Source organism: Ctenocephalides felis, unplaced genomic scaffold, assembly GCF_003426905.1.
Source record: "Ctenocephalides felis isolate EL2017-DRISC unplaced genomic scaffold, ASM342690v1 CF-g0.4_SCAFFOLD_03573, whole genome shotgun sequence".
NCBI lineage: Eukaryota > Metazoa > Arthropoda > Insecta > Siphonaptera > Pulicidae > Ctenocephalides > Ctenocephalides felis.
In genome coordinates, this window is record NW_020539727.1 from 22127015 (window position 1) to 22146515 (window position 19501).

At 23.0% G+C, this 19501-nt stretch overlaps 1 pseudogene; it reads right to left on the minus strand.

The window, feature by feature from the left end:
- Positions 1-1551: 1551 nt before the first annotated feature.
- On the minus strand, positions 1552-18646 carry LOC113389376 (annotated as a pseudogene).
- Between the last annotated feature and the right edge of the window lie 855 nt (positions 18647-19501).

Below are 19501 nucleotides of genomic sequence, written 5' to 3' on the forward strand. Positions count from 1 at the left end.
TAGTAGACGAATTAATTATCATTTCAAGACGTGACCTTTAAGGTTAAAGAATTCTTGACGAGCTATTTTTATTATAAAAAACAATACTAAAGTGAATAACTGTACGATCTGTAATTATTAGAAAATATAAAATATATAAAAATAGGTAAATCAAGTAAATACTTTATATATAGAAAGGGAATATTTTATCTATTTACGAATTACGAATCATTGGAACTCGACCTTGCCGTAACGCACTTCCGCTGCATTTGTACGGATTTACACTCTAGTCACGCCTGAAGAAGTTTTATTAAAAAAAAAATGTAAAGGTGAAGAAAAAATTAAGGACTATTTATATACTTATTTTAAATTAATTTATATGAAAAAATATTGATAAAAAACGATATGGAAAATGAAATCAATGTAAATATTAGATGATATAATGATTTTTGAATGTTATTTGATAAATTAATATTAAAATGTGTTAAAAATTTTGTAAATATTGCAGTGTTGGTCGAAGATCTATCCATGGATTTTTAAATAAAGTTTTAGCCGTTTTATTTTTTCAAATATTCAAAGATATCCATGGATTTTATCAAAATAATTATAATTCGGGACATTTTTCTACATTTCTTTAAATATCTCGAAAATTTTGTTTAGGATAACTTTGATATATACTTTGATATAAAAGTTTTGAATAAAACGACTTTGAATTCGATTTTTCCTTCTTATTTTTTCATTACCCATTGTGTTAATTCAAGTTTTCTATATGAGAATGCAAATTAATATTGCACTTTTAGTGAAAGAGTTAAAGCAACAAATCGTGATTATCACAGTTCGATGGCAAATTAAAAATGTTATATAACCGACTTTTTGAATTTCTAAAATATCTCAAAGCGTTCTCGAGATATTGCATTTTTAAACATTTCGATTTCGCAGGATCCATATTGATTTTTTACAACTTATAAAATTCGCAAAGTGTAAGAATGCAATTTTATGAAAACTATTGCTGATATTTTGGTGATTCAAAAAGTTGTTCTAGAAGCATTTTTAATTTGCCATCGAATGGTAATACTCTCAATTTCCAATTTTCACTTTTCCACCATCAATTCCGTATACATTAAAATCCCAATTGAAAATAGATGAAAAGTATGACATGCAAGAAAGTAAAGAAAAGCCCCAAAGATTATTTTAATATATAATTTTTTTGTAATTTATATTTATTAAAAATATAACATAATATATTATTACTTTATATGCTAAAAACATAAATCTACAATACTGTTTCATTGCATTCTTGAAGTAAGTACTTAGTACTAAGTACTTATAAAAATTTTAGTAAAAATATAGAGTTTAGGGAAAATATAGTTTAAGGAAGAGATTTATATAGAAGTAGATATTTAAAAAAGACTTTAACTGACTGCAAACAAATATGTTTTACTAAATTATCTTTTAATACTACCAAATTGATTTTTTAAAATTTTTAATAATACTTCACAAAATTCAATTAAAGTCTTTAGTAAAATTTGTAATAATAAAAATTTAATACCTAAGATCTAGACAACCTGGTGTCTAAATTTCAACTAATTTTTTCCTATTTTTTTGATCTGGTAAAATGAGGTCTTTGATATCCTGTTCGTCCATATCGACGTCTCCAAAGCCCCAAATTTGGGTCTCTTCAGCATGTGGGTCTAAAATAAAAGACCCATCACCTGATCTAAGGGCCCTTCGAACTATCATTCTTCTGGAAACTGATTTACCTGAAAAATATTAATAATAGGTTGTCAAATATCTCCCTTCCGCCTTTTTGTATTATAAACTAAGAGCAAAAAAGCGGAAGGGAGATATTTGACAACCTAATATAATAATTATAATTACATCAAACAATGTGAAATTTTTATTCAAAAATAATAATAAATAAATAAACTTTAATTTGGTGTATATTAGACTTAGTTTTATTCAACCCTGTGTACTATTTATAGTACTAAAACTTTTGGGTGTATTTATTTAGTATGTATATCTCTTGTAACTTTTGAATGGATTGTTTGGTGTGAATAGTGTTTTTGACAAATTTGTTTAAAATTCAATTATTCATAATTTTGTCTAACATAATAATGCTCTACAACAACTCTGTATACTTTAAAACCGCTTTTGAAAATCAAATTTGAGTAAAAAGTCTTGAAAATGCATATGTTTCCCAAAAGGTTTATAAATCCTAAAACCATTCGATTTTTATGATTGGAGCTCAAAGCAAATTTGTTTAAAATTAAATTATTAATATATTCTTGAAACAACAAAATATCCTACAACTACTCTCTGTACTTAAAAATTATTAGAATAATATCAAACCTTAATTATTACTTTATAAAAACATGTGAAATTGTTTCTTATATCTCTTATAACTTTTGAACGGTTTATTGAATTTTAACAAAATATTATACAAATTTGTGTAAAATTATATAAATAATAATTTTGTCTAATATTATATAACCCTACAGCAACTCAGTATACTTTAAAATCGTTCTTGAATACAGAAGTTTGTTTGGGGTCTATTTATTTAAATTAATTACTTATATAGAGTGTGTGCAGTGCATTTGTTTGGCAAATCTTCTGTAACTTTTGAATTTTTCGTAACTTTTATAAAGTACAAGTAAAGTATAAACAATATTCAGTGAATTTATGCAAAATTAAATTGTTAATAAATTTGTCTAATATTATAAGACCCTACAGCAACTCGGTATACTTTAAAATTGCTTTCAAACGCATAATATTGTGATGAGTGTATTTATAATTTATAGTACCTATTTTATGTTTTTATTTACCATATCTCTTGTAACTTCTAAACAAATTGTCTAATTTAAAAAGTGTTTTTGGCAAATTTGTTTAAAATTGAATTGTACATAATATTGTCTAATATCATATAACTCTACAGCAACTCGGTATACTTTAAAATCGGTACTTACGATCGTAAGCCCATCCTATTCTTGCAAAGAAATCTATGAGGCCTGTTGTTGGATTGAAAGTGTACCCTCCTAGTTCACCTTGGAAATAAAATAGAAGTTATATATATATATATATATATATATATATATATTATATAATAATAATTTACCTGTTTTATAATCATATGGAAAAACATGATGATAATTGTGCCAACCTTCACCAAGGGCTGCAATTGCAACCCCTAAGTTTTCCACTGGACTTATATTTCTAAAAAAGAAAAAAATATATATATACATATATATATATATATATATATATATATATATACATGTATAAAAATAAATAAATAACATATAAAACAATAAAAATTCCAATTATTATGCATAGTTTCAATTATGATTCCAATTAGAATCAAAGCACTCAAACCAAATTTTCTTATTAGAATTTGAAATAACTATCAAATTTCGACGATTTATATTTGACTAAAATTTTACTCACTTGTCATAAGGTTTCTGGCCCCACATATGTGCAACACTGTTCACAAAAATGCAATATTTAGGGTCAAACAGAACCTAAAATTAAAATTGACCCAAAAAGAAACCCATAGGTCTTCTTGCCAAAAATACCAAGGCGCCAAAACCGGTAAACCTATGGCCAATAGGGCAAATAGAGGGATGTAAAACCTAAATAAATAAATAGATAAATTAATAATTAAGTAATAAGTTAAATAAAAATATTATTTTGAGTGCAAATACCTTTTTTGCCACATGACTACTGCATCGGCTTCCAAGTCACTCATATCAACCTGAAAGGGATTATCAATGTTTAAGTAAGTTTTAAAAGTATACCGAGTTGATGTAAAGCATCATAATCTTAGAAAGACTTTAAGACTATATAATTTTATATAACTTTGCAAAATAATTCATTCAAATCCAACAAACCCTTCAAAAGTTACAACAGATTTTATGAACAAATCCACACCTCGACTAGTGGCGACTAAGTGAGTTTACAGTTTTCAAAGTCATTTTTAAGTATACCGAGTTGGTGTAGAACATTATATTCTTAGAAAGACTTCAAAAGTATATAATTTTGTATAAATCTGCAAAATAATTCATTCAAAACCAACAAACCATTCAAAAGTTACAAACAGATACAATAAACAAAGGCACACCTTGACTAGTGGCGACTAAGTGAGTTTACAGTTTTCCAAATCATTTTTAAAGTATACCGAGTTGTTGTAGAACATTATAGTCTTAGAAAGACTTGAAGACTATTCAATTATGTATGAATCTGCAAAATAATTCATTCAAATCCAACAAACCCTTCAAAAGTTACAACAGATATATTAAATAAATTCAGACCTTGACTAGTGGCGACTAAGTGAGTTCTCAGTGTACAAAGTGATTTTTGAGAATACCGAGTTGATGTATGGCTTTATAATATTAAAAAAACTTTGAGACTATACAATTTTGTATATATCTGCAAAATAATTCATTCAAATCCAACAAACCGTTTAAAAGTTACAACAGATATAATAAATAGATTCACACCTTGACTAGTGGCGACTAAGTGAGTTCTCAGTGTACAAAGTCATTTTTAAGTATACCGAGTTGCTGTAGAACATTATAATCTTAGAAAGACTTTAAGACTATATAATTTTGTACAAGTTTGCAAAATAATTCATTTAAATCCAACAAACCGTTTAAAAGTTACAAACAGATATAATAAACAAATGAACACCTTGACTAGTGGCGACTAAGTGAGTTTGCAGTGTACAAAGTCACTTTTAAAGTATACCGAGTTGCTGTAGAACATTATAACCTTAGAAAAACCTAAAGACTATATAATTTTGTATAAATTTGCAAAATAATTAATTCAAATCCAACAAACCCTTTAAAAGTTACAACAGATATAATAAAACAAATGCACACCTTGACTAGGGGCGACTAAGTGAGTTCTTAGTTTTCAAAGTCATTTTTGAGTATACAGAGTTGCTGTAGAGCATTATAATCTTAGACAGACTTTAAAACTATATTATTTTGTATAAATCTGCAAAATAATTCATTCAAATCCAACAAACCCTTCAAAAGTTACAAACAGATATAACAAACAAATGCACACTACGCCTTGTCGCTTCTAAGTGACTTCTTAGTTTTCAAAGTCATTTTTAAAGTATACCGAGTTGCTGTAGGGCTTTACAACCTTAGACAAACTTAAAGACAATACAATTTTACACAAATCCTCAAAATATATTATTACCATCCAACCAATTCTTATAAAATTACAACTAATTTTTTATCCGTACCTGTTTCCTTTTAAGTACAACATTAGGATGTGGTGTCAAAACAAGCCAACCCACATGGGCGAAAAAAAATCCACGTTTTGCATTGTGAGGGTCCGAATCCGTCTCTGAATATTTGTGATGAACCCTGTGATCTAAGGCCCATGTGTAAGCATCCCTCTGGGGAAAAAAATCATGAAAATAAAAAAAATTCAAGGTACAAACTAAAAAAATCGAGGTACAAACTAAAAAAATCGAGGTACAAAACTACAAAAAATCACAAAATGTAGTTGAGTTCTGGGTTTTGGAATCAAAGATTATGGAATACAAGATAAAATATTCATAAAACAAGTACTTAAAAATCACTGTATTATATCTTTTACAATTTTCTAAAACCAAAAGTGGCCCGAAAAGACGTCCTTGAGGAACTCCTTGAAACAAAAAATCTTCCTTTTCTACGAAACTTGATAGAAATGAGCAATTTTAACGCGATTTTAATGCAGTTTTTTACGTCTATTTCATAGCATTATGTATTTATTTTATTTTTTTACCTGTCCAGTGATGGTAAAGAGAAACATGAGTATGGTCCTCAATTGCCAAGTCGCTTTGTATGACCTATGAGACCACAAACGGTGTGCGCCTGCGGTGATTCCGAACCCGGATAATATCACAGTAGAAAATGCTATGGAAAAATAAACATAGATGGAGATAATTGATATGTATATATATATATATATATATATATATATATATATATATATATATATTGTAGAGTTTCGAACAAGAATCCAAAAGTAATAAAAAACAAGAAAGGTTTTTTAATAAACAATTTCTTTATTTATTTATTCATTTACTGTCGACGTTTCGGAACTAGGTACGTTCCATCTTCAGGACATCTGTATGTTTGAATATATCTTAGCACTTTTTCACTAAACAAGATTTTAACAAAAAATCAATTTATGAGTTATTTTTTCAGCCGAATAGTTGAATTTTGTAACTCAAAATTATTATTATATTTTTAAAATTATTATTTGAAAAACACAAACATATTTTTCTCTCGATATTATGAGATCGGCTATTTGAAACGAACGTTAGTTCTTGTTTTTTATTACTTTTGGATTCTTGTTCGTAACTCTACAAAATATACACAAATCCAAGACTCTACCATTTATATATATATATATATATATATATATATATATATATATATATATAATTTATTATAAAATTAATATGCATATCAATTTGTATTAATTTGTTTGATTAGAGAAGAGTTAAAGATTGGAATTAAAAATGATATATTTTGTAGACTTATAGTTCTTTATTTGCATTGTAGAGAAAAATATTATTCATAAATGCTTTAAATATTTTACTCTAGTTTTTGAAAGTGTTAACTAATTTTAAACAAGATAATTTGTTAAAAAGCAATATTAAAAATGTTTAAAAAACGTCACGATTACCTTAAGAAATTGTGGGTTAATATATCACTTTCAGTTCTCAGACTTATAGTTTTTTTGTTTTGTAACATAGAAAAAATGTTGTTAATAGATGTTTAAGACAATTTTATCTAGTTTTTGACAGTGTTAACTAATTTTTAACAATTTTTTTTTTTTAAAAGTTATATCAAAAATGCTATTATGATATAATATTATTAGTTCTTAAGACTTGTAGTTCTTTTGCTATATAAGATAAAAGATAATATTATTAATGAAATTTTGAGATAATTTGATATGGTTTTTAATAGTTATAACTATTTTTGGACAAGATAATTAATTAGAAAGTTATCTAAAAATGCTGAGAAAGAAGAACTTACTAGAAGAAATTGTTTGATATAATATTTTGGGTTCTTAGGCTTATAGCAATTTATCAGTAAATATAATATAATATAAGAACTATCGACTTTTATTCAAAACTTTTATATTGGAGTGTATAAAAGTGTTTTCTAAAAAACGTTGTAAATTTCCTTTAGTTTCACCCTATCTAACTAAAAAGGGGTAGTTCCATATGAAATTTTTGAGTTATTTGACAAAAACCAAAAAAATGTCCCGAATTTTATATATTTATTGCTTAAGAATGAAATATCGGATTCAAAGTCAATATAATATATAAAAATTATTTATTAACCAATTCTTTAAATAATTTTATCTTTCGTTTTCAATGATGCAAAATAAATCTAATAAAATTCACCAAGCAAAAAGTTACACGAAAAATATTAAACAAATGCATACAAACTTTGTAATAAATTGTATGAAATAATCAATATATCTAGTTATATATATATATATATATATATATATATATATATATATATATATATCTAACAATTACTGACTGTAAAATAAATATTTACAAATAGAACAATTTTATATTTGCTTTGAAAATAGAACTTGATTAAATTAAAATCAAATATTTGATAAGGCGATATGATTAAAATGCATTTTATAGTGATCATAAATTATTTATATATATATATATATATATATATATAATTATATATATAATTCAATATTTTTATTACATAAATAAACTCTAATTGGCTACATTTGATAACCGAAACAATTTGTATAAATTCCATATTAAATTGAACAAAACATTTGATAAAAAATGAGCAACTTGTTAATAATTAAACATTTTTTTTAGTAAAAGTTAAATTTAAAAGAAAATTTGGATAAAAAGTGATAGATAACAGCAACTAGAAAATTTCGACAAAAATAATTAAGTTTTTTTTAGTTTGAAATAAAAATTGGACTAAAAATTGGGTAAAAATGAGCAACTTGTTAATAATTAAGTTTATTTTTAGTAAAAGTTAAATTTAGAAGAAAATTTAGATAAAAAATGGTAGAAAACAGCAACAAGAAAATTTGGACAAAAATAATACAGTTTTTTTTAATTTGAGTTAAGTTTGAAATAAAAATTAGACAAAAAATTGGTTAAAAATGAGCAACTTGTTAATAATTAAGCTTTTTTTAGTAAAAGTTAAATTTAAAAAAAAAGTGGGATGAAAAATGATAGAAAACAGCAACAAGAAAATTTGGACAAAAATAATTAAGTTTTTTTTAGTTCGAGTTAAGTTTGAACTAAAAATTGAACAAAAAAATTGGATAAAAATGAGCAACTTGTTATTAATTAATTTTTTAGTAAAAGTTAAATTAAAAGAATGATGCAAAACAGCAACAAGAAAATTTGGACAAAAATAATTAAGTTTTTTTTAAGACAAAAAATTGGGTAAAAGGTCAAAAACTTATAAAAAGTTATATCATTTTTAACAAATAAGTGCACGTTTGCCAAATTCACTCTTGCAAATTTCAGTACATATTTAAATTTAATTTATAAGTATACCGAGTTGTCCCAGGTTATTAAAATGTTCACAAAATTTAAAGATCATTTAATTTTGTACAAATTTGTCAAAGACACCAATTATATAATTTCATTAGTTTAAAAGTTAAATAATTTGTAACAAATAAAAGCACTAAGGTTACTGATTATTCTTAGTTAAAAACATTCAATCGGTGATGGGAACAACCACACTCTCGAAACGTAACTTTTTAATTTTATTTTTAGGTAAATAATGGTATGAAATACTAGCAAAAACTATAAAAATATTATTATAACAATTAAAAATAGTGACATTAAAAATAAAATAATAATATTGTTGATTATGTCATGATAAATTTAATATTTTTGATACTATTTTTTAAATCATTTTTTGTAGTTTTGTGTACTCAAGAAGAGTGAAATATTATCCTATATATATATATATATATATATATATATATATATATATATATATTTATGTATCTATTATCAACTTACCCCATAAAATAGTTTTATATTGTGCCTTAGTCAAAACCAAATAAAATCCATAAACAAATCCTAAATGTATAAACAATTGCACTATAGTATCTGGCCATCTGATTTTTGGTACAAATTCTTCTACCAAATCATTTTTGGTGTCATTTTGGACATCTAATTTATCATCTAAAATAATTTCTGGATCATCTTTGGTGTCATCTTCAAAAGACACCGATTTTTTTATGGAAATTGGTGAAGAATTTTCGATGGAATTCGATTTTATGATTGTGCGCTTTTTTAGGGAAATATTTTTGTTGGTGTCTTCTACATTGTCAGAAAAATCTGTAAAGGAAAAATAGATTATTTGGTTGAATTTTTGGCAAATTTATCCTGTTTTTTACTCCAATTTATATCATGAATTTATTATTTTTTACCTTTGTCTGGTGGTAAAACTGTTACATTTTCAGCTCCATCATTTTCACAAGTTTCCAATTTCAATCTATTTTTTTCCTCTAACTTAGAACAGTCTTCGATTAAATTATAACTAAAATCTTTTAACTTTGCACCTTTTTCTAGTTCCAGAAAATTTTGCATCTGATTTGTAGCTTCCAAACGAACCATTTTGAAAACTTAGAAATTCCTGAAAAAAAAATTTAGTTAAATTCAATTTGTAATTCAAGTTGCTTTTCTACATCTTCCACATATATATGTATATTTACTATATCGATTTTTCATAGTGTTTTTTTCCTAACATTACACAAGCACAAATGTAATAATATATCTGGTCAGTAGGTCTTTTATCGATTCGTCAAACATTCCTTCCAACAAATTACTATTATATGGTCAACGACTATTTACTATTTATTTCGTGTCCAAAGCAATTTAGATTTTTAGTACTGATTATTTGCAGTACAATTCGTATCATTAGCAGGTGAATTATTTAATATTCCCAGAAAAAATATAATAGAAATAGAATAGAAATAAAATAATATTTTTATTCGTATTTCATCCTCACTCTTCTTTAAAAGAAAACTACAAAAAATGATTTAAAAAATAATATCAAAAATATTAAATTTATCATGTCATAATCAACATTATTATTAATAATAATTATTTATTTTTAATATCACTATTTTTAAATGCCTTAATAATATTTTTATTATTTGTGCTAGTATTTCATACTATTTTTTACCTAATAATGTTAAAGTTACAAACGTACGTTTCGAGAGTGTGGTTGTTCCCATCACCGATTGAACGTTTTTAACTAAGAATATTCAGTAACCTTGTTATTTGTTAAAAATTATGTAACTTTTGAACTAATTAAGTTATGTAATCAATGTATTAGAGAAATTTGTTCAAAATTAAATTATCTTTAATATTTGTGAACATTATAATAACCTAGGACAACTCGGTATACTTATAATTTAAATTAAAAAATGTACTGAAATTTTCAAGAGTGAATTCAGCAAACCTGCATTTAATTGTTTAAAAATTATATAACTTTTAAACTAATCAAGTTATGTAATTGATGTATTTGACAAATTTGTAAAAAATTAAATTATCTTCAAATTTTGTGTACATTATAATAACCTGAGACAACTCGGTATACTTATAATTTGAATTTAAAAAATATACTAAAATTTGCAAGAGTGTATTTAGCAAACGTGCACTTATTTGATAAAAAATTATATAACTTTTGAACTAATGAAGTTATATAATTGATGTATTTGACAAGTTTGTTTAAAATTAAATTATCTTAGAATTTTGTTAACGTTATAATAACTTAGGACAAATTGGTATACTTATAATTTAAATTAAAAAATGTACTGAAATTTGAAAGAGTGAATTTAGCAAACGTGCATTTATTTGTTAAAAATTATATAACTTTTGAACTAATGAAGTTATAGCATTAGTGTACAAAAATGTAAATGTAACAAACGTCCATTTATTTGTGATATAATTAATATAAGTTTTAAACTATTGAAGAAATATAATTTAAAAAAAAATTGTGATTATATTGTTTTATTTATAATAATTAATTTTAGTTTAATAAGATGTTAATTTTTTTTCATATAAATAAATAAAAACATTTGTTTATATTTTTTTTTAACAAATGCTTTTAGTTTGATTGCAGTTTTTGTTTAATTAGGCCCTTGAAAAGAAAAAATTGACAAGGACTGTTTTACTTAAGTTGGTAAACAATAATATATATATATATATATATATATATATATACATATATATTAGAGTATACTAATTTTCCTATGAGTAAATAATATGAGTAATAAAGCCATAGACCGCTCCTATTTATTTTATATATATATATATATATATATATATATATATATATGTATATATAAATATATATTATATTTATATATATATATCTGTAATAAAATAATTACGTAGGCGTTCATAGTATATGACATTGAATGAAGTCTTATAAAATGACATAATATAGTTTATGACCAAAATAAATATATATATCCACATAAAAATATAAGAAAATGCAATATAAATATATATAAATATATATATATATATATATATATATATATTTATATATATATATATGTATATATATATGATTTAATTAAAAATGTCATTAATTGTTTAACAAAAAACAGCTAAAAATAATAAAAATTACCTACTGTTAATAACATATATGAACTATGTATTAAGTATAAGATTTTTTTTTAAATAAATTTGTTAGAAAGATTATAAATAAAAATATACAGAAACGTAGCAAATATCATGAGCTTTCTAACAATATATAATATTATATATGTGTTCTAACAAATTTTAGCAAAAAACTGCTAAATATAAAAAAAATTATCTACAGTTAACATATGAACTATCGGTTTAACGAAAATCATCACCATCGATCGTTAAATCAAAAGTTTAAGCATTTTTTAATATATAATTTTGTTTGAAATGTTATAAACTAAAATATACAGTATTGTAGTAAATTTTATCAGCTTTTTAACAATATATAATATTATATATGTATTCTAACAAAATTAAATAATTAAATTAAATTGAATAAATAGCAAAGTATATAAAAATTTGTCACCATCAATCAACAAATGACACGTTTGAGCATTTTTTTATAAATAAATTTGTTAGAAAGATTTTAAACTAAAATATACAGTATTAAAGTAAATTATATCAGCTTTTCAGCAATCTATGACACTATAGGTACATTTATATAAAATTTCATAGAATAAATATTTCAAACACGTTTGTCCCAAAAATTCATCCAAAACAATAAAGAAAGCGATTACGTGATCTTAATAATAAAATTTTAAATTCTGAGAAATTAATTTCACTTATATCAAATATGATAAGAATAATAATAAAAAGTACATTTGATAATTTTAGTTTTGTATATAAAATTAATTAAAAATATTTTAGCTTAAAAGCTCCTAAAAAGTATGAAATTTATTAGTTTTTCACGGTTTTCTTTAATTTTCATCAAGGCACTCCTAGGTCTTAATTAATATAAAGTAGTGCGTGTCTTGAATTAATTAATAATTAAGGTTTTTAGCATAAAAGCTATAAATTTTGCACTTTCATGAAGCCATTTGTATCAATTTGTAAATTGATAAGAAATCGCACTTCGCCTTTATTTATGATGGGAATCTTATTGGAGTCAGTCACGAAAGGAATATTTATATGTAAATATATATATATATATATATATATATATATATTAGTGTATTAATGGATTAATTAATTATTCACTCTAATGTATCGTGAAAGTTACTTAAACTTTGCCATTGAATACAGAAGCTGATAGTTCATATGTCAACAATGATTATTTTTTATATTTAGCTGTTTTTTGTTAGAATTTATTAGAATACATATATAACATTATATATTATCGGAAAGCTTATAGAATTTACTTTAACATTGTATATATTAATTTGTAATCTGTCTAACAAATTTATGTTAAAAAAATGCTCAAACTTGTGATTTGCTGATTGATAGTGATGAATTTTTTTGTACTTTGCTATTTTTTTGTCAAATTTGTTAGAATACATATATAATATTATATATTTTGAAGATTTTGTTAGAACACATATATAATATTATATATTATTAGAAAGCTAATAAAATTTACTACAATACTGTATATTTTTAATTATAATCTTTCTAACAAATTTATTTATAAAAAAAATGCTCCAACTTGTGATTTGTTTATTGATAGCGCAAAATTTTTGCATATTTAGCCATTTTTTTATCAAAATTTGTTAGATTACATATATAATATTATATACTGTTGAAAAGCTAATAAAATTTACTATATTACTGTATATTTTGATTTATGACATTTTAAACAAAATTATTTATTAAAAAATGATTATACTTATGTTTTAAGGATTGATGGTGACGATTTTCGTTAAACCAATAGTTCATATGTTAACTGTAGGTAATTTTTTTTATTCTAAGCTTTTTTTTGTTAGAATTTGTTAGAACACATATATAATATAATATTATATATTGTTAGAAAGCTGATAAAATTCACTATATTACTGTATATTTTAGTTTATAATCTCTCTAAAAAATTTATGTTTAAAAAAAAAATTTTTAAACTTGCAATTTGTTGGTTGATGGTGACGAATTTTTTGTACTTTGCTAATTATTTCTTAAATTTTGTTAGAATACATATATATTATTATATATTGTTGAAAAGCTAATACAATTTACTATATTACTGTATATTTTGTTGTATTACATTTCGAACAAAGTTATATATTAAAAAATGCTTAAACTTATGTTTTAAGGACTGATAATGACGATTTTCGTTAAACTGATAGTTCATATGTTAACAGTCGGAGATTTTTTTATATTTAGCTGTTTTCTGCTAAAATTTGTTAATATATATATATATATATATATATATAGTATTATATATTGTTGGAAAGCTTATAGAATTTACTTTAACACTGTATATTTTAGTTTATAATCTTTCTAACAAATTTATGCTTAAAAAAATTCTCAAACTTGCCATTTGTGGATTGATGGTCACAAATTTTATATACTTTGCTATTCATTTGTTAATTTTTGTTAGAATACATATATATTATTATATACTGTTGGAAAGCTGATACAATTTACTACAACACTGCATATTAAAATTATAATGCTTAGAACAAATTTATTTTTAAAAATATTCTCAAACTTCTCGATGGTGACTATTGTTGTTAAGCCGATTGTTTATATGTCAATGTAGTTAATTTTTTATATTTAGTTATTTTTTTGTTAAAATTTATTAGAATACATATATAATATTATATATTGTTGCAAAGCTGATACAATTTACTACCACACTGTATATTTAATATTATAACATTTACAACAAATATTAATTTAAAAAAAATGTCTAAACTTTGATAACCAAAATTATATGCTGCAAAATTTGGTTGCATTTTTTTTTATAATTTATACCTTTTTGTTAAATTTAAAACAATAATATATACATTGATATACATAGTGAGAAATCTGATAAAATTTACTGTTTTTATTTTATTTACTTAAAGAATTTAATCATAATCATAAATTAAATATTAGGCCAATAGTTTATGTAAAAATATTATACAAATATTAATTATTTATTAAATTTTAGAACAAAATTAATAACAAATAAATGTTAACTTTGAAAATTGACTACAAATTCTAATAATACTGAAGACATATTTATAATTTTTGTTTAAATTTGTTTAAATTTATTAAATAATACATACATTTATATAAATCGTTGAAAAGTTACTAGAAGTTACTTTTAAAAAATATAAATTTTTGAGAACTTTCAGAACAAAATTATTTAAAAAAAAAACAATTATTTTCTAAATCAGTTTTACCATCGAACTTTAACCGAGCTTTTTTTTATTTTTTATTCTAGCACAAAATTTATTTATTAGAATTAATTATTGTTTATGTCAATAAAAAGCTCATAAAATTAATAATAAATTGATATAAATTTCTTTAAAACTTTGGAACACATTTTTATACAAATACATCGAGCTTTTATTCAGGAGCTTTTACACCAATTTTTAATCATTCTAATAAAAGTACTTTTACAAATAAATTGTATCATATAAATTTAATTATTTTGTGTTTATTCTAATCAATAACACTTTATTATGTACTGATCTAAAGGTCAGATTTAAATAATCACTAAAAGGAATTTTACTGACACGATAACACGTATACAAATGTGTAAAAATTCCATTACAAGAGGAAACATTTGAGTGCAATTTTTGGGTATACCGAGTTGCTGTAGGTACATAGGATGTTAGAAAATTTTATTTGTAATTCAATTTTGAACAAATTTGTTAAATATTGCATCAAGTTTAAACAAACGGTTTAGAAGTTACAAGAGATTTAACACAATTAAGCATCTAGTTATAAATGTCCATTTACTACATACAGTAGTTAGATTTTGGGTTTAATTACACGAAAATTTCCACAAAACCCTCAGTGAACTTATGATTTACCAAAAATCGTGTTCTGTACATTTATTTTCCATCACGATTCCATAATTCACACTTTGGATTTAATATTCAGACACGTGGCGTTTCGTGTCGATTTCGAAGGATTGCATGATCGCACGATTTGTTCGATTTTAAATTAAATATTTATTGACAGACCTATAAATCGATTTTAAATAATTATATTGGATATTGATAGTGTTGTGTGCAAAATTTGAGCACTATATGCCATAAGGAAAAATTATTGAAAAATGGAAAAAATTTGAAATCTACTTGGTTGAATTTTGATCGTTTTTGCATCGAATATAAATCGATATGTCGATTTATTAATTTTTATTAATTATATATATATATATATATATATATATATAAATAAATATGTCCTTGATGCATTTGTTATTTAAATAAAAATTATTGCAAAAGGTTACATAATTATCACATGTAAAATTTCTATGATAATTTTTATCATCACATGCAATCCGTGTCTGATTTAAATTAATAATCATAATTAATATACAGAGATAATTATATATATATATATATATATATATATATATCATTAATATCTGCACATATCGATATTGTTAGATTTTATCGATATTTCGATCTAAAATCACATTTTTCATGTACAGAAATAAAATTAACAATATATTGTTGCTAAAATTATATATGCAATGTTTAAAAGCGATTTTAAAGTATACCTAGTTGCTGTAGGGTATTATGGTATTAGACAATATTATTAATAATTTAATTTTAAACAAATTTGCTGAAAACATGGTTTTGATTAAACAACTCATTCAAAAGTTACAAGAGATATGTTGAATAAGCACACCAAATGGGTACTATAAATTATAAATACACTCATCACAATATTATGCGTTTGAAGGGAATTTTAAAGTATACCGAGTTGCTGTAGGGTCTTATGATATTAGACAAAATTATTAACAATTCAATTATGCACAAATTTGCTAAAAACACTTTTTAAATTAGACAATTTGTTTAGAAGTTACAAGAGATATAAATAAATACACTAAATATGTAGTGTGCATTCTAAGTATAATGTTTCTCATTACAACGTTTAAAAGCGATTTTAAGTTGTAGGATAACAAAGTATATATATATATATATATATATATATATATATATATATATATACAATATAAATATTGTATTCATCTTCATTGCATAGAATAATTATTTGTGCATTTTTATTGTTTTGTAGCCTTGTATAGTATTTGACATACAATTAAACAAGTTATATACAATATGTACAACATATATATATATATATATATATATATATATATATATATATATATAGTATAAATAGTTACGTAATCAATTTCAATCAATTCTTTAACAATTGTACAATTTGTACAATTTACCAATGAAGATGTCAACGTTCGATAGTTTTTTCTTTAATGAAATTGACCCAAAAAATTATTTTTTAATGAATCAAAACATACATTTGCCCTGATATCAGGCAGTAGTAATGTCAGTTTTTACTTTCATCTGACAAAAAAAATTGTAAGAAATTTATTCTTCTATTCCAAGTGGTGGTTGTGTACAAATAATTGTATTTATTAGTTTATTTTTATACACATGTTTATTTTTATACACATTTAGAATTACATCTGATATAAAATGTTGTTCTTTAACAATTGTTACATAACTTGTTAGAAAAATACGTGACAGAAATGAGAAATTTATGAGAAAAACCGTTATTCTTAGAATTATGAGTAGTCGTAATTATTAAACAAACAAAATACACGTACCAAATGTTATATATATATATATATATATATATATATATATATATATATATATGTAATCTACTATTATAATTAATACGAACATTATAACTTAATTTACCCGTGTATTTATTTTTTATAGCTCCTATAACTTTTAAAGGGTTTGTCTAAATTTAATAAAATATTAAGCAAATTTATTCAAAATTGAATAATCTATAATTTTGTCTAATACTATAAGACCCTACAGCAACTCGGTATACTTTAAAATTGCATTCAAACGCATAATATTGTGATGAGTGTATTTATAATTTCTAGTACCTATTAAGTGTATTTATTTATCTTATCTCTTGTAACTTTTGAATGAGTTGTTTGATCAAAATTATGTTTTTTGCAAATTTGTTTAAAATTAAATTGTTTAAAATATTGTCTAATAAAACAATGCTCTACAGCAACGCGGTATACTTCAGAAATCTCCATAGAGTTGTAAATGTGATATTTATATATAAGCAAATTTAATTAAAATTTATTTATCCAATCAACCATATCCAATTACAATTTCAATTAACAATCGATATTTGTTATTAATCTTTTAAACAATGGATATTATTTAATTACAGTCTTAAACAATAGCTCTAAAATAGCAACAACAAAGTCGAAACAATTTTGGAATCTGATATTTTGAATTCTAAAACTTTATTGTCTTTATTGGAAAAATTTAAACAAATAATAAATAAATAAAATGTTTTTTTCAAATCGGTCGTTGACATTAGCAGAAAATTGGGGAAAAAGTTATATTTATACAATTTTACACTAATTAGTACCACTTAGTACTATTTTATACTATTTAGTACGACTTTGTGCCATTTTATACTATTTCGTACTACTTTGTGCTATTTCATACTATTTTGTACTACTTTGTGCTATTTCATACCCATTTGTACTACTTAGTACTATTTTATTTTATTTAGGACTTACTTGTTTTAAAAAATTACTAAATTAATTAAAAATTATTATATTAATAAAATTATTAAATTAATTTAATTAATATTTTAAAACTATTTGTACTCCTTGGCGCTATTTCATACTATTTTGTACTATTTTGTACGATTTAGTGCTACTTCATGCTATTTTAAACTGCTTAGAGCTATTTTATACTATTTAGACTAATTTGATAATAAAATAAAGAAATAAATTAGTTGAGGAATCATTTTCCAATTTTTTTTTTGTGATACAGGAATTGTTCATTATTATAATAATAATTTTTTGATTAAATAAATTGGTGAAAATTGTCTAAATTATAAATATATATATATGACTAAATTAAAATCTATGTTTACTGGACCAAATTAAAAAAAAAATATTACCTGTATAAATTAACAAAAAAACACTTCCCCAACACTTTTACAAAATTTACACAAATTTTTAACAATTTTAAACCATTTTTTTTACAAATTTTACTACGAATTCCGTCATTTGTTTATTACAATTACCCACGTACATTTCCCACAAAACAATTTTAATTACGGTTTTCCGTCATCTAAACTAATTATTTTAAATTTTTTATCGGTTTATTACTATTTTAACAATTTTTGTTATCGTCAAATTTTTAATTTATTTATTGGTTTTTCTAATAAACTAATTTTAAAGGAGTTACAACCGGCTTTGTGCGCGTTTTGTTGTCGACTGAATTATTGTGAGTCAATCGAAGGAACGAATTAATATACATGGATATATATATATATATATATATATTTTTGAATAGTCTTGAATTTGATGTTGATATATATGTTTAATTTGAGTTTAATATTCGGGCGTAACATCAATAAAAATAGTATGAGTTTTTTTAAAAAATTTATTTATTTAAAATCCATACGTTTCGGCTAGCATCTTAGCCATCATTCAGTGGTAATCAAGTTAACTATAAAAATTAAAACTAAATAAATTATATGAAAGGAAATTTCAAGAAAATACAATAATAATAATAATAGTAATAAAACACTTACAATTTTGTATCCTAATATAGCATATGAAACCATTATTAATCCATGGTATGAGTATGTGCACATTGATAAGATATGTATTTTTTAACACAAACATCACAAATGGTAAAACACACTAATAATCATGATAACTTGACAAGTTGTCGAAACTATGTATTTACTCTTCGGAGTTTAGGATAGAAATGTCACAACTTTCTCAAAGTAGTTTTTAGCATGTGTTGATATTTTTTGGAAAATTTAAAAGGCGATGGGATTTTGTTA